Consider the following 13,255-nt stretch of genomic DNA (forward strand, 5'->3'; position numbering starts at 1 on the left):
AAACTTCACATCATGTTCACCCTCATAACCTTAAAATAACAAGAGTTCAGTTGGTTAAGCAGGCCCTCACCCAGAAGAATTAAATTGTAAGACACTGAAAACCACAGAACACCCAAACCTTATACTGTGTTATGCTGTGCATTACTTCTTACTTACTTAAAAAGCTTGGTCACAGAGGTGCTTCTTCTCTCCATCCTCTCAACGACTGGACCCAAGCAGACACATCACGCCAGCTAAGAGAGAGAGAAGAAAGAAGGAAATAGGTTAGACCAGGGTTTCCTAAAGTGGGTGCTGTTGCACCCTAGGGTGCCTTGATGCCAGTCCAGGGGTGTCTCAGAATAATCTGATCATCAATATCACTACATCAATATCAGTTCACTAAGTAAAACTGACCTGATTTGTGAGGAGTTATTTTTCCATCTACGGCCAACTCTCTTCTGCAAAAATAGCAGATCTACAAGCTCACAACATGTCACGACGCGCTGTGAGCTTGTAGATCGGCTATTTTTGGTGAACCTTCCTCCCAGAATAGGGATGCTGGGGTTCAAGTGGTTAAACATAAAGTATAAAGTTATTTTCAGTCAGTTCTAATGGAAACTGATATTTCTCCGATGGTGTAAGATTCAAAATATTTACAGTGTACTTCAAGGGTGCTGTGGATTAAAATATTATTTACAGGGGCGAGGTGACCCGAGTCAAAAATGTTTGAAACCCCCTGGGTTAGACACCAAATCAAAGACACTTGCCATTGTATCAAAGGGAAGGACATGTTTTGCCCAATTACATTATTTACAGATTGGTGTGTGCCAATTGTCTGTCCTTGGTCAACATGAAGTTACCTTGTATTGCTCTAAAATACATCAGTCTTCTCCAAAGCCACCTTCCTTTTCCCCCTTCATGTGGTTACCGAAGAGCCTGAAGAAAAACATATTACATTTTTGTGAACAATATAGTAGGGTAAGGTTCTTTTGTAAACATGGCATATAATCTCTTGATCCCTTGTTGATCAGGTGGCCCAGGGTGGTCCGCTTTTTAAACCCTCTACACCAAATCTGCTCAGCAACAGCAGGTCTATAAGCTACATTCATGCAAAATTTTATTTATTTATTTTCACATAATTTTATGACATTGTCATAAGAGGGGGTTCCAGTGGTTAAGCTGCGAAAAAATGAAAACATGCAGACAGGCCATCGCCTAGAATAATTAAACAAATAATTATGCAGACACTGAAAACCACATCACACAAGGGTTAATTCATATTGTATGTTGAAACATGCAGAGAGGGAAGCAAGCACATCTCCAAAGATTTACAGGTGCCGAACCAAGGAATATATAATATACACACCATGGAAGGAGGAGGTTCACACACTGTTCCAGAGCTCCAGTAAATAGTTTATTAGGATAGAATAATAACTATTTACCGGAGCTCTGGAACAGTGTGCGAATCTCCTCTTCTTCCATGTTGAAACATGCACTTTATACTGTGACTCATATAAAGCCTACCAAGGTCTTAAAAGCTTGGTCATCACAGAGATGTTGCTCCTCTCTCCATCCTCTATCCTGTCAACCACTGGCACCAGGTCCGAAAGGACTATCAGACACGTCACGCCACCTGAGAGAGAGGTTAGACACCCAATCAAAGCGTTATAATTTTCCATCGCACAACAGTTTGTAGATTGGCTATTTAGTACAAAACAATGATCAGACTACCTGGTTGTTATCTCCCAAGAGTAGAAACCACCATGTCTATCCCAAAGGAAAGGCGGGACAAGCACAGCAGACACCTGAGAGAGAGAGAGAGGGAGAAGTGAAAACAGACTAGTGACTAGTTCATACATGTTTGCTTCCACATAAGACAGGACTGGACACTGCGTCACAAGAACAAGCAGCCACCCAATGTACGGCACCTGAGACACAGAGAGAAAGGAAATAAAATCAGCACAAAAAGAAAGGAAACTTGACTTCGGTCCATTATCTCCCCTTTAATAATACCAATTTGTATTGTTTTATATCATTTTTATCATTGATTCGTCACCTTTACAACAAAGTACAGCTTGTAAGCATCGGGCATTCGAGGCATGAGCTACACAACCTAACGTGTGGGTAGCGCCGATCAAGGTTTTGCCAAAATGGCTTGCAATATTGTTCTGCTGGCATTTACTCTCATTGTGGGCTTCCCTGACACTGAGCTTAAAATTAACAAAGTGTAAAAATGGTCAACATGTGTTGTTTTTTCTTTTCCTTATTACTGTGGGAGAGTGCAATCATTCAATCATTAAAGGGGAGATATAATGGACCGAAGTCACAAAAATAGCTGATCTACAAGCACACACAATGTGAGGCTGTAGAATGGCTTCTCAGTTCAAATAAATCATTATTAATTAAGTAAATTACCTGGTTGGCTTAGCTCCCAGGATCACCTCATACCACCACAGAGACACCTCATGTAACAGAGAGAGAGTGAAAAAGGAAATGAATAGGTTAGATTTTATCATACTCCATCAAACAACAATGTTGCATTAGACACAAAATTATCTACAAGAACACATTGCATAATATGAGCATGTACAGTATATTATTTAGTACTTGACTAGTTCCTGCAGTGATTGGCTGCAGTAGATTGGCATTCAGACGTGTTTGTAACACCTGTGAAGTGCAGCTTTGGCAGTACAGGGTAAGAAGAGAAGGAGAAGTCTCATGCAAAAGTCATGCTGTATTCTATATTGGATCTTGGATATTATACCACAGGATGAAGATACCTTTTATTTTCCTATTGTGGATTACTACTGGATTTCCTGGATTAAAAAGGACTTTGCTAAAGGGTGGTAAGAGGAGACTTAACCTACCATATTGCATAGACTGGTTTTCTTTTCGACGTTGGAATTTTCTGTTGACAGAAGAAAAACAAAAGTTGAAAGACTACAAAATACATTACAAATGAGCCATGTACCACACACACACACACACACACACACACACACACACACACACACACACACACACACACACACACACACACACACTCCTGTTAATCACTTCTAGCTCCCACTCCCACTTTGAGAACCATGGCACAAAATCAGTGTTTGTCAATTATGCATTTGAGCCATGGACCACCATTTAGTGAGATTTAGCCTCTCAGTCTCATACCTAATAATTTAGGAATACAGATCATGTGTAAAAAATAATTTAGCTTGTACATTTGGTTTGATTTTACAGTAATTAAAAGATCTATAGGGGTCCATTTGGTTATCAACTCCCCATCATTTAGCTGGGGACCACCTGGAAGGCTGGAACCAACCTAACATTACTAAACAAACACTATATAAATAGCAATGATTACTGTCACAATAACACTATTTAAATGCTGAATAAATAATGGACCTTGGAAACATTATATAATGGAAACTTTTTTACAGGAATGAGGGTTCCTGTCACATATTAAAAGGGGTCTGCAGCCAAATAGTCATTTTGGATTTTGGGGTCCTTGACATGAAAAGGGCTGAAAACACTGGAGTATGAATTGTAAATAGTGAAGTTGTAAAAAGTACTGGAAGCAAAAGCAATCAATTAAAATAGCTTTACATACCTGTGTCATCTCCCTGCTCCAAAACTCCTTCTCTGTGTGCAAAAAGTCTCCATAATGTAGATTTAATCCCACAAATAGACTGGCAGCAACCTATCTTCCTGTTCAACAATCAACAGTGATTTTATTTAGTTTAGTTTTATCTTAAATCACTTTTAGACAAGCAGCTCTCAATGCTTGCTGTTGGTGACAAATGTAACTGCTGTGGGCTGTTTGGATTCAAAGTGGGGGTGTGCTCTCAGCAGAGCCAGTGGTAGCTGGCCACATCACAGTCACATGACACACAGCCAATCAGGCATTTGCAATTGCATTGTGGGCAGTGTAGTTGATTTTCAAACTGCTTTCCATAAACACACATATATTGTGTTCCTCTCTGTAACTACAAAGATGGCTCCCTTCATCTTTCATATGTTTCCTCCAAACTATAATATCCCAAAAGATAGGCATTCAAATGTGTTTTAATCAGATTTAATTACAGATGATAATTTGCTTGTATAACCAATGTCTGCCCAACATTATTTTACTAACGTCCACATAACGTTGAAGTCTAACATCATCAGACGTTGATATTTGGTTGGTTTTAGGTTGTGTTGGTAACTAACCAATAACCAACGTCTGTTCAACGTATTATCCCAACGTCAGGTTGACGTCAGGATGATGTTTTTATTGTATTATACTCATTTCAAGCAGGATAGTTTTATATTAAGCTTCTGAAGCATTGAGGAATACAGTATGGTAGTGGATCTCAAACATTTCAAAGAAGAAACATTTCCATTAGAGAAGATTTTGATGAGTCAAGCAGTGATTCTCAACTATTTTAATTGCAAGAACCCCAGTTTGACATGCATTAGTCTAAGTACGGACCTCCATTTTATGGCATTTCTATCTGAGACCCCAATTTATTGTAAAATCAATGTTAATGGGTCCATTTTGGTTCCATTTGTACACTCTATGAGTTACCCATAAGGGTCCATTTCATTCCTAACTATCATTTAGCAGGGGACCCCCTGGAACTCCCTCAAGGACCCCACTTCGAGAACAAATGCAGTTAATATCAGGTTGCCATTCCATATATCTTTACTGTTTTTAAACCATTAAGACATAAGGTCGATACCTTCTAAAGCCTGACCTAAGTTTTCAGAAAAAAACGCCTGAGGGATAAAACAGGGGTTCCCGTCCATAATGGGTTGTGTATGTTGGGCTGATTTGTACACTTTGTTCTATGTCACATCTATAATGTTTTACATTGATAAACTTCATAGTTAATAGTATGCAGTATTAAACTGTGGATACCCCAGGCTGGCTTGCGGTGGACATTTTTGTCTGAATGATATTTTTGCCATGGAGTGGACAATAATGTTACCAGTAGCACACAAAGAGCCAGTCTCAAATGTCTACTAGCACAGTGGTTCTCAAAGCAGGTTGAGAGGGACCTCAAAGTTCCTTGAATGCGGTCCAAATCGAACATTACAGGTCTGTAACTCTGAGAGTGTATGGAACCAAATGGACCCATAAACACTCTCAGAGTTATGGGTCCTTAAAAATAATAATAATACAAATAAATTGAGAACCACTGTACTAGTGGAATATAGTGTCATACATATCCTGAAGAAACCCTGGAGACTGGGACAGAAATTTAGTCTCATGATCAAAATTACAACATTGTTATTTAAAAACAAAATCTAAAATCTACCATGGTCAAAGGCAAGTCTCGCCACATGTGTCAATGTACAGACATTGATGATCCCTGTGCCAGGAGATATTATGGGATATGTTGTTTTTATCTTTAAATGGGTATACCCCATTTGATGGTGTCCCATAGATGTTCAACAATGACCTATTACAGCTGAGGTCAAGACCTTTCCATTAACAGTTAGCCATTTCTAGCCTATGTAAGCCCTTCTGTGGCTGAATGATATGCCTTTAATCATGGACTCTAGGCAAGATTCAGAGGTCATTGTCACAGCATTCTGCTGTGTACTGTTAGATAAGCATCATGGTGTGCCTATCTGTCTGTCTGTCTTTCTCTCTTTATCGCCCGAGTTTAGGCCACAATGCATTTTGTTATACCTCCACTGAAGAAATATAGGCCTACTTGTCCTCTAAGTTCCTGTCATTTCAGATTAGATACACTAGCTCTTATTTAGGATTCAAAACATTGAAATTGAAATGGTCTTGGACTTTAAGGACAACCCACATTCATTTATAATCGGCACTGTTGCGGCCTATCTTTAGTTTTTTGTTGAGCCAATGTAATGGTACGCTGGACCAATGAAGTGGCTAGTGTCCTCAGGGGTTGCTTATCAAGGAACTTTGACATTCTTGCTAGATACCTTGTTCACTATGTCCATGCCAATAAACTCCCCCGTTATACTGGTCTTGTTCACATCCAAGATTAACTGAATGCTCATGCTTACCTGTAACTACCATTACATTCAAGAGAGACACTGATAGTCCAATGAATGCTATGATCCAAATTAATTTAATTTCATAAACATTCAGATGTCCCTAACTGTAATGACACCTTACTGTCCCTTAAACTGCATACTTTATGTGGTCTTTAACCAGAGATGTTCTGTTTTTATCCCCAGCAAAGCATAATCCTTTGCAATGCATACAGCATTGTAAGTTAAGCAGTCAACCTGACGTTGGGATAATACGTTGAACAGACGTTGGTTATTGGTCAGTTACCAACAAAACCTAAAACCAACCAAATATCAACGTCTGATGATGTTAGACTTCAACGTTGTGTGGACGTTGTCATAATACCGTTGGGCAGACACTGAGGTTTGGTCGAATATCCGACAACAGCATGTCAGTGATTCAACATCAGCCTGATGTTGGGAAAACACGTTGAGCACACGTTGGTTATTTGTTAGTTACCAACACAACCTAAAACCAACCAAATATCTACGTCTAATGATGTTAGACTGCAACGTTGTGTGGACGTTGTCATGATAACGTTGGGCAGACACTGAGGTTTGGTCGAATATCCGACAACAGCATGTCAGTGATTCAACATCAGCCTGATGTTGGGAAAACACGTTGAACACACGTTGGTTATTTGTTAGTTACCAACACAACCTAAAACCAACCAAATATCTACGTCTAATGATGTTAGACTGCAACGTTGTGTGGACGTTGTCATGATAACGTTGGGCAGACATTGAGGTTTGGTCAAAAATCCGACAAGAGCATGTCAGTGTTCGACGTCAATATGACGTTGGGATTATACGTTGAACAGACGTTGGTTATTGGTTAGTTACCAACACAACCTAAAACCAACCAAATATCTATGTCTAATGATGTTAGACTGCAGCGTTGTGTGGACGTTGTCATGATAACGTTGGGCAGACATTGAGGTTTGGTCAAAAATCCAACAAGAGCATGTCAGAATTCGACATCAACCTGACGTTGGGATTATACGTTGAACAGACGTTGGTTATTGGTTAGTTACCAACACAACCTAAAACCAACCAAATATCAACGTCCGATGATGTTAGACTTCAACGTTATGTGGACGTTAGTAAAATAACGTTGGGCAGACATTGAGGTTTGGTCTAATACCGACAACAGCATCTGAGTATTCAACGTCAACCTGAAGTTGGGATAATACGTCGAACAGACGTTGGTTATTGGTCAGTTACCAACACAACCTAAAACCAACCAAATATCAACGTCTGATGATGTTAGACTGCAACGTTGTGTGGACGTTGTCATGATAATGTTGGGCAGACATTGACGTTTGGTCAAATATCCGACAAGAGCATGTCAGAATTCAACATCAATATGACGTTGGGATAATACGTTGAACAGACATTGGTTATTGGTTAGTTACCAACGCAACCTAAAACCAACCAAATATCAGCGTCTGATGATGTTAGACTGCAACGTTGTGTGGACGTTGTCATAATAACATTGGGCAGACATTGATGTTTGGTCAAAAATCCGACAACAGCATGTCAGTATTCGACGTCAAGATGACGCTGGAATAATAAGTCGAACAGACGTTGGTTATTGGTCAGTTACCAACACAACCTAAAACCAACCAAATGTCAACGTCTAATGACGTTAGACTGCAATGTTGTGTAGACGTTATTATAATAACGTTGGACAGACACTGAGGTTCAGTCAAATATCCGACAACAGCATGTCAGTGATTCAACATCAGCCTGATGTTGGGAAAACACGTTGGTTATTCGTTAGTTACCAACACAACCTAAAACCAACCAAATATCTATGTCTAATGATGTTAACGTTATGTGGACGTTAGTAAAATAACGTTGGGCAGACATTGAGGTTTGGTCAAAAATCCGACAAGGGCATGTCAGTGTTCGACGTCAACATGATGTTGGGATAATAGGTTGAACAGACGTTGGTCATTGGTTAGTTACCAACGCAACCTAAAACCAACCAAATGTCAACGTCTGATGATGTTAGACTGCAACGTTGTGTGGACGTTAGTAAAATAACGTTGGGCAGACATTGAGGTTTGGTCAAAAATCCGACAACAGCATGTCAGTATTCGACGTCAACCTGACGTTGGGATAATACGTTGAACAGATGTTGGTTATTGGTTAGTTACCAACACAACCTAAAACCAACCAAATATCTACGTCTAATGATGTTAGACTGCAACGTTGTGTGGACGTTGTCATAATAACATTGGGCAGACATTGATGTTTGGTCAAAAATCCGACAACAGCATGTCAGTATTCGACGTCAAGATGACGCTGGAATAATAAGTCGAACAGACGTTGGTTATTGGTCAGTTACCAACACAACCTAAAACCAACCAAATATCAACGTCTGATGATGTTAGACTTCAACGTTATGTGGACGTTAGTAAAATAACGTTGGGCAGACATTGAGGTTTGGTCTAATACCGACAACAGCATCTGAGTATTCGACGTCAAGATGACGCTGGGATAATAAGTCGAACAGACGTTGGTTATTGGTCAGTTACCAACACAACCTAAAACCAACCAAATGTCAACGTCTAATGACGTTAGACTGCAATGTTGTGTAGACGTTATTATAATAACGTTGGACAGACACTGAGGTTCAGTCAAATATCCGACAACAGCATGTCAGTGATTCAACATCAGCCTGATGTTGGGAAAACACGTTGAACACACGTTGGTTATTCGTTAGTTACCAACACAACCTAAAACCAACCAAATATCTATGTCTAATGATGTTAACGTTATGTGGACGTTAGTAAAATAACGTTGGGCAGACATTGAGGTTTGGTCAAAAATCCGACAAGGGCATGTCAGTGTTCGACGTCAACATGATGTTGGGATAATAGGTTGAACAGACGTTGGTTATTGGTTAGTTACCAACGCAACCTAAAACCAACCAAATGTCAACGTCTGATGATGTTAGACTGCAACGTTGTGTGGACGTTAGTAAAATAACGTTGGGCAGACATTGAGGTTTGGTCAAAAATCCGACAACAGCATGTCAGTATTCGACGTCAACCTGACGTTGGGATAATACGTTGAACAGATGTTGGTTATTGGTTAGTTACCAACACAACCTAAAACCAACCAAATATCTACGTCTAATGATGTTAGACTGCAACGTTGTGTGGACGTTGTCATAATAACGTTGGATAGACATTGAGGTTTGTCCAAAAATCCGACAACAGAATGTCAGTATTCAACATCAAGATGACGTTGGGATAATACGTGAACAGACGTTGGTTATTGGTCAGTTACCAACACAACCTAAAACCAACCAAATATCAACGTCTGATGATGTTAGACTTCAACGTTATGTGGACGTTAGTAAAATAACGTTGGGCAGACATTGAGGTTTGGTCAAAAATCCGACAACAGCATGTCAGTATTCGACGTCAACCTGACGTTAGGTTAATAGGTTAAACAGACGTTGGTTATTGGTTAGTTACCAACAAAACCTAAAACCAACCAAATGTCAACGTCTGATGATGTTAGACTGCAACGTTGTGTGGACGTTAGTAAAATAACGTTGGGCAGACATTGAGGTTTGTTCAAAAATCCGACAACAGCATGTCAGTATTCGACGTCAACCTGACGTTGGGATAATACGTTGAACAGACGTTGGTTATTGGTTAGTTACCAACACAACCTAAAACCAACCAAATATCAACGTCTGATGATGTTAGACTGCAACGTTGTGTGGACGTTGTCATAATAACGTTGGGCAGACATTGAGGTTTGGTCAAAAATCCGACAACAGAATGTCAGTATTCGACGTCAGGATGACGTTGGGATAATACGTTGAACAGACGTTGGTTATTGGTCAGTTACCAACACAACCTAAAACCAACCAAATATCAACGTCAATTGACGTCAAATTAATACGTTGATACAACGTTGGAAGTTGACGTTGGTCCAACGTTGGATTTTGGTTAGCTGACGTCGCGACCTAAATCCAACCAAAAATCAACGTCAACGGACGTCGTGTGCCAGCTGGGTGGCGGTGCTAACGACCAGGAGATGAATAGAGCTGATATGAGAGTGTGTATTGTTGAAAACCAAGACATGATGCAATGCACGCACACGCACACGCACACACACACACACACACACACACACACACACACACACACACACACACACACACACACACACACACACACTCCGCCAAGCACAAAGTCTGGCAAAAGCAGGAGACAGCCTTCATTGAGAAAACCAACGAGCTGTGCCTCTCCTGAGACAGGAAAACACACAAGTGTGCGCACACACACACACACACACACACACACACACGCACACATGAAAGCAAGCACAGAAACAGACACAAACACACACTTTCTCTCTTTCATGTGCGTGCCTGTACTGTACACACATACTGCACAAATATCACTATGTGCATCTCATTAAAACACTGGCTGTGACAGCACTGCAGTTTACTGTAGTACTCATGCGGTCCTCCTACTGCTACTGTGGTACCACTGCAAGTGGCACTGTAATACAAGCACTATAGTACTACTACACAAACTCTACAGCAGTCATTCTCAATCTGGATGTTTTTTGGCTTTAGTTTTGAATTTCTATCGTTCTTTATGCATTTGTCTTAACCTGTATTAGGTAAATAGTCATTCGTATTGTGTCTGCAAATATGAATGTTGCTAGATGGTGTTTTACGTTTAACACACACGCGCTGAAAAAATAGAGCTTCTTACATTTAAAGTTATACCATGTAACTTTTTTTATAAAACAAATCTTAAAATTGTCCTAACTGTTAAATCGCTAAAGTTTTAGAACCCCCACTCTGTTATTTTCAGCTTCTGAAGCCTTCTCTTTATATGTTTTCTATGAGTTGTGAGGGGGGGAGAATTTCCCGGCAAAATGATGTCATCTCCCACATGATACACTACCGGCCAATCACAGCGCCGATCATACACCACCGGCCAATCACAGCGAGTCTTGCTGTCTCTAAAGGAAGTAGCTTCCCTCAGCAACTGTGTTTACATTGGTGAAGGAATCTTGCTTGCTACTCCCTCAATTCTGGTCTAAAAATGATGGGAGACGGCTCTACGGAATCTTATCGGCAAGGCGGAGGTGCTCGCGACGGCCACGGTGGTCCGCGGACCCCCGTTCCGGTGGTCCGCGGCGACTTCGGCCGAAAAAAGCAATCCGCTACTGACCACTAGTTGAGCAGCTTCCACAGTACAGCTTTAATGACATTGACAAGTATATTCTTTAATTCAAAATGCTGCGGTTCCCTGCCATTGAAGAGTATGTCAGTCAATTGGTCTTTTCATTGTTTTATATTAAATCGCCGTCTCCTGTACCCCAGAGTTATGCAGGAACTCAGTTTACCATGATGCTTTGGGCAGATGTAGTCATATCCGCTTCCGCATTCAGTCCAATGGTACGAAAATGGAGAAAAATACATTTATCTAGGATTCTACTCTCAGATTATGCTGAAACGCTTTTTTTCAACACGCCGCAACTAAGCGGCGGACGGTCGTGGTAAAAAAATGGCTTCTCTGGCTGAAAAAATCACACCCGTGTGAACTGAGCGGTGGTTTACCCCCCCCCCCCTTCCCCCCTGTGTGTGTGTGTGTGTGTGCGTGTGTGTGTGTGTGCCTGGTCTGGCCTGGCCTGAAAACAGCGCCCCTCCCTTAACATGTGTGGTCAGAAAAGGTACTACACCACAGGCTTGAGGCTACATACGGACGCACCCACCCACCCACCCACCCACATACATACACGTACGTCTACACACACGGCCACGTATAGGAGCGGCGTGACCACCGCTCAAAAAGACATGTTTGGTGGACGTTAGAAACAGCGTGATCTTCTTACGTGGGTCTACAAAATTAGGTAAAATCAATGAAAAACTATAAGGAGATGTCTTGGCTATATATGGAGCATGACATGATGGCTCAAAATATGCCTTGTGATCCAGTGTGACTGTAAGATAATGATGGATGGAAGGAATGATGGGAGGATGGATGGATTGATGGAAGAAGGAAGAAAGGAAGGAAGGACGCATGCACGCACGCATGCACGCAGCACGCACGCACGCGACGGACAGACACACTTCAAAGACTGTGGGCCGCGTCCATTCCAAATCTGTGGCCATGTGGGGAGACAAAGAACAACAGCATCTCAAACATGCACACGCACGCGTGCACACACACACAAGCGCGCGCATGCACACTCACGCACACACAAGCACGCATACACAAAGCCCACATAATGGTCCATTTCAGCACAGAGACCACAGCTAATACAGTAAATGACAGGGAAGTACTGGGAGAGAGCCAGGCTAAATGTGACACTCATTTTGTGAGTGAGTGTGTGTGTGTGTGTGTGTGTGTGTGTGTGTGTGTGTGTGTGTGTGTGTGTGTGTGTGTGTGTGTGTGTGTGTGTGTGTGTGTGTGTGTGTGTGTGCGTCTATACATGGGTGTGTGTGTGTGTGGTGTGTTTACAGCTCTGACACTGACTTTGCAGGCTGGAGCCCAGATGGTTGTGTGGTCGTTAGGTTGTGCGCTTCAGGATCCAAACCCATTGTGGTGCATGCAAACACACACACACACACACACACACACACACACACACACACACACACACACACACACACACACACACACACACACACACACACACACACACACACACACACACACACACACACACACACACACACACACACACACACACACACACACACACAGGCTAACAATGATAATTTCTCCTACTTTCTAACATTTTGGTCTCACTCTAAAATCTCTCTCTCTTACACAGACACACACACGCACGCACGCGCGCACACACACACACACGCACACACACACACACACACACACACACACACACACACACGCACACACACACACAGAGTTGTCCTTAAAAAACACTGCTGCCGTGTTGGAAACTGTGAGCAGAGTGTCAGGCGCGTCATCAAAGCATAATGAGAGAGAAGAGAAAAACCAGTGAACAAACCAGTTGCACCGTAGTCTACAATACAGTCTACAATACACCACACCAGTCTACACCAGTATACAATACACAACAACACACTATGGCTCCAATAGCACCATCCACCAGGAGACAGTAGAGATGGTGGACACCTACTGTACAAGTTCCTAGGCATGAACATGCAGTGGTGGAAAGTAACTAAGTACATTTACTCAAGTATTTACTTGAGTACAATTTTCCTTTCTTTTTT

The 13,255-nt window shown here is 41.5% G+C and overlaps 1 protein-coding gene and 1 long non-coding RNA gene across 3 annotated transcripts in view; both read right to left on the reverse strand.

Annotated features, from left to right (window-relative positions):
* LOC308290520 overlaps positions 1-3,787 on the reverse strand; it is a 4,234-nt gene extending 447 nt beyond the window's left edge. The window contains exons 1-6 of the long non-coding RNA XR_013962296.1: positions 3,587-3,787; positions 2,395-2,887; positions 1,711-1,784; positions 1,504-1,612; positions 840-915; positions 157-233 (exon numbers count right to left, since the gene is read on the reverse strand). This is a non-coding gene — a long non-coding RNA (uncharacterized lncRNA). The remainder of the gene's footprint in view (positions 1-156; positions 234-839; positions 916-1,503; positions 1,613-1,710; positions 1,785-2,394; positions 2,888-3,586) is intronic.
* Positions 1-13,255, reverse strand: part of bcas3 (BCAS3 microtubule associated cell migration factor) — a 417,558-nt gene that overhangs the window by 62,063 nt on the left and 342,240 nt on the right. The window lies entirely within an intron of this gene.

This window comes from Nannobrachium achirus, assembly GCF_963921795.1.
Source record: "Nannobrachium achirus genome assembly, chromosome: 8".
In the NCBI taxonomy this organism is placed as follows: domain Eukaryota; kingdom Metazoa; phylum Chordata; class Actinopteri; order Myctophiformes; family Myctophidae; genus Nannobrachium; species Nannobrachium achirus.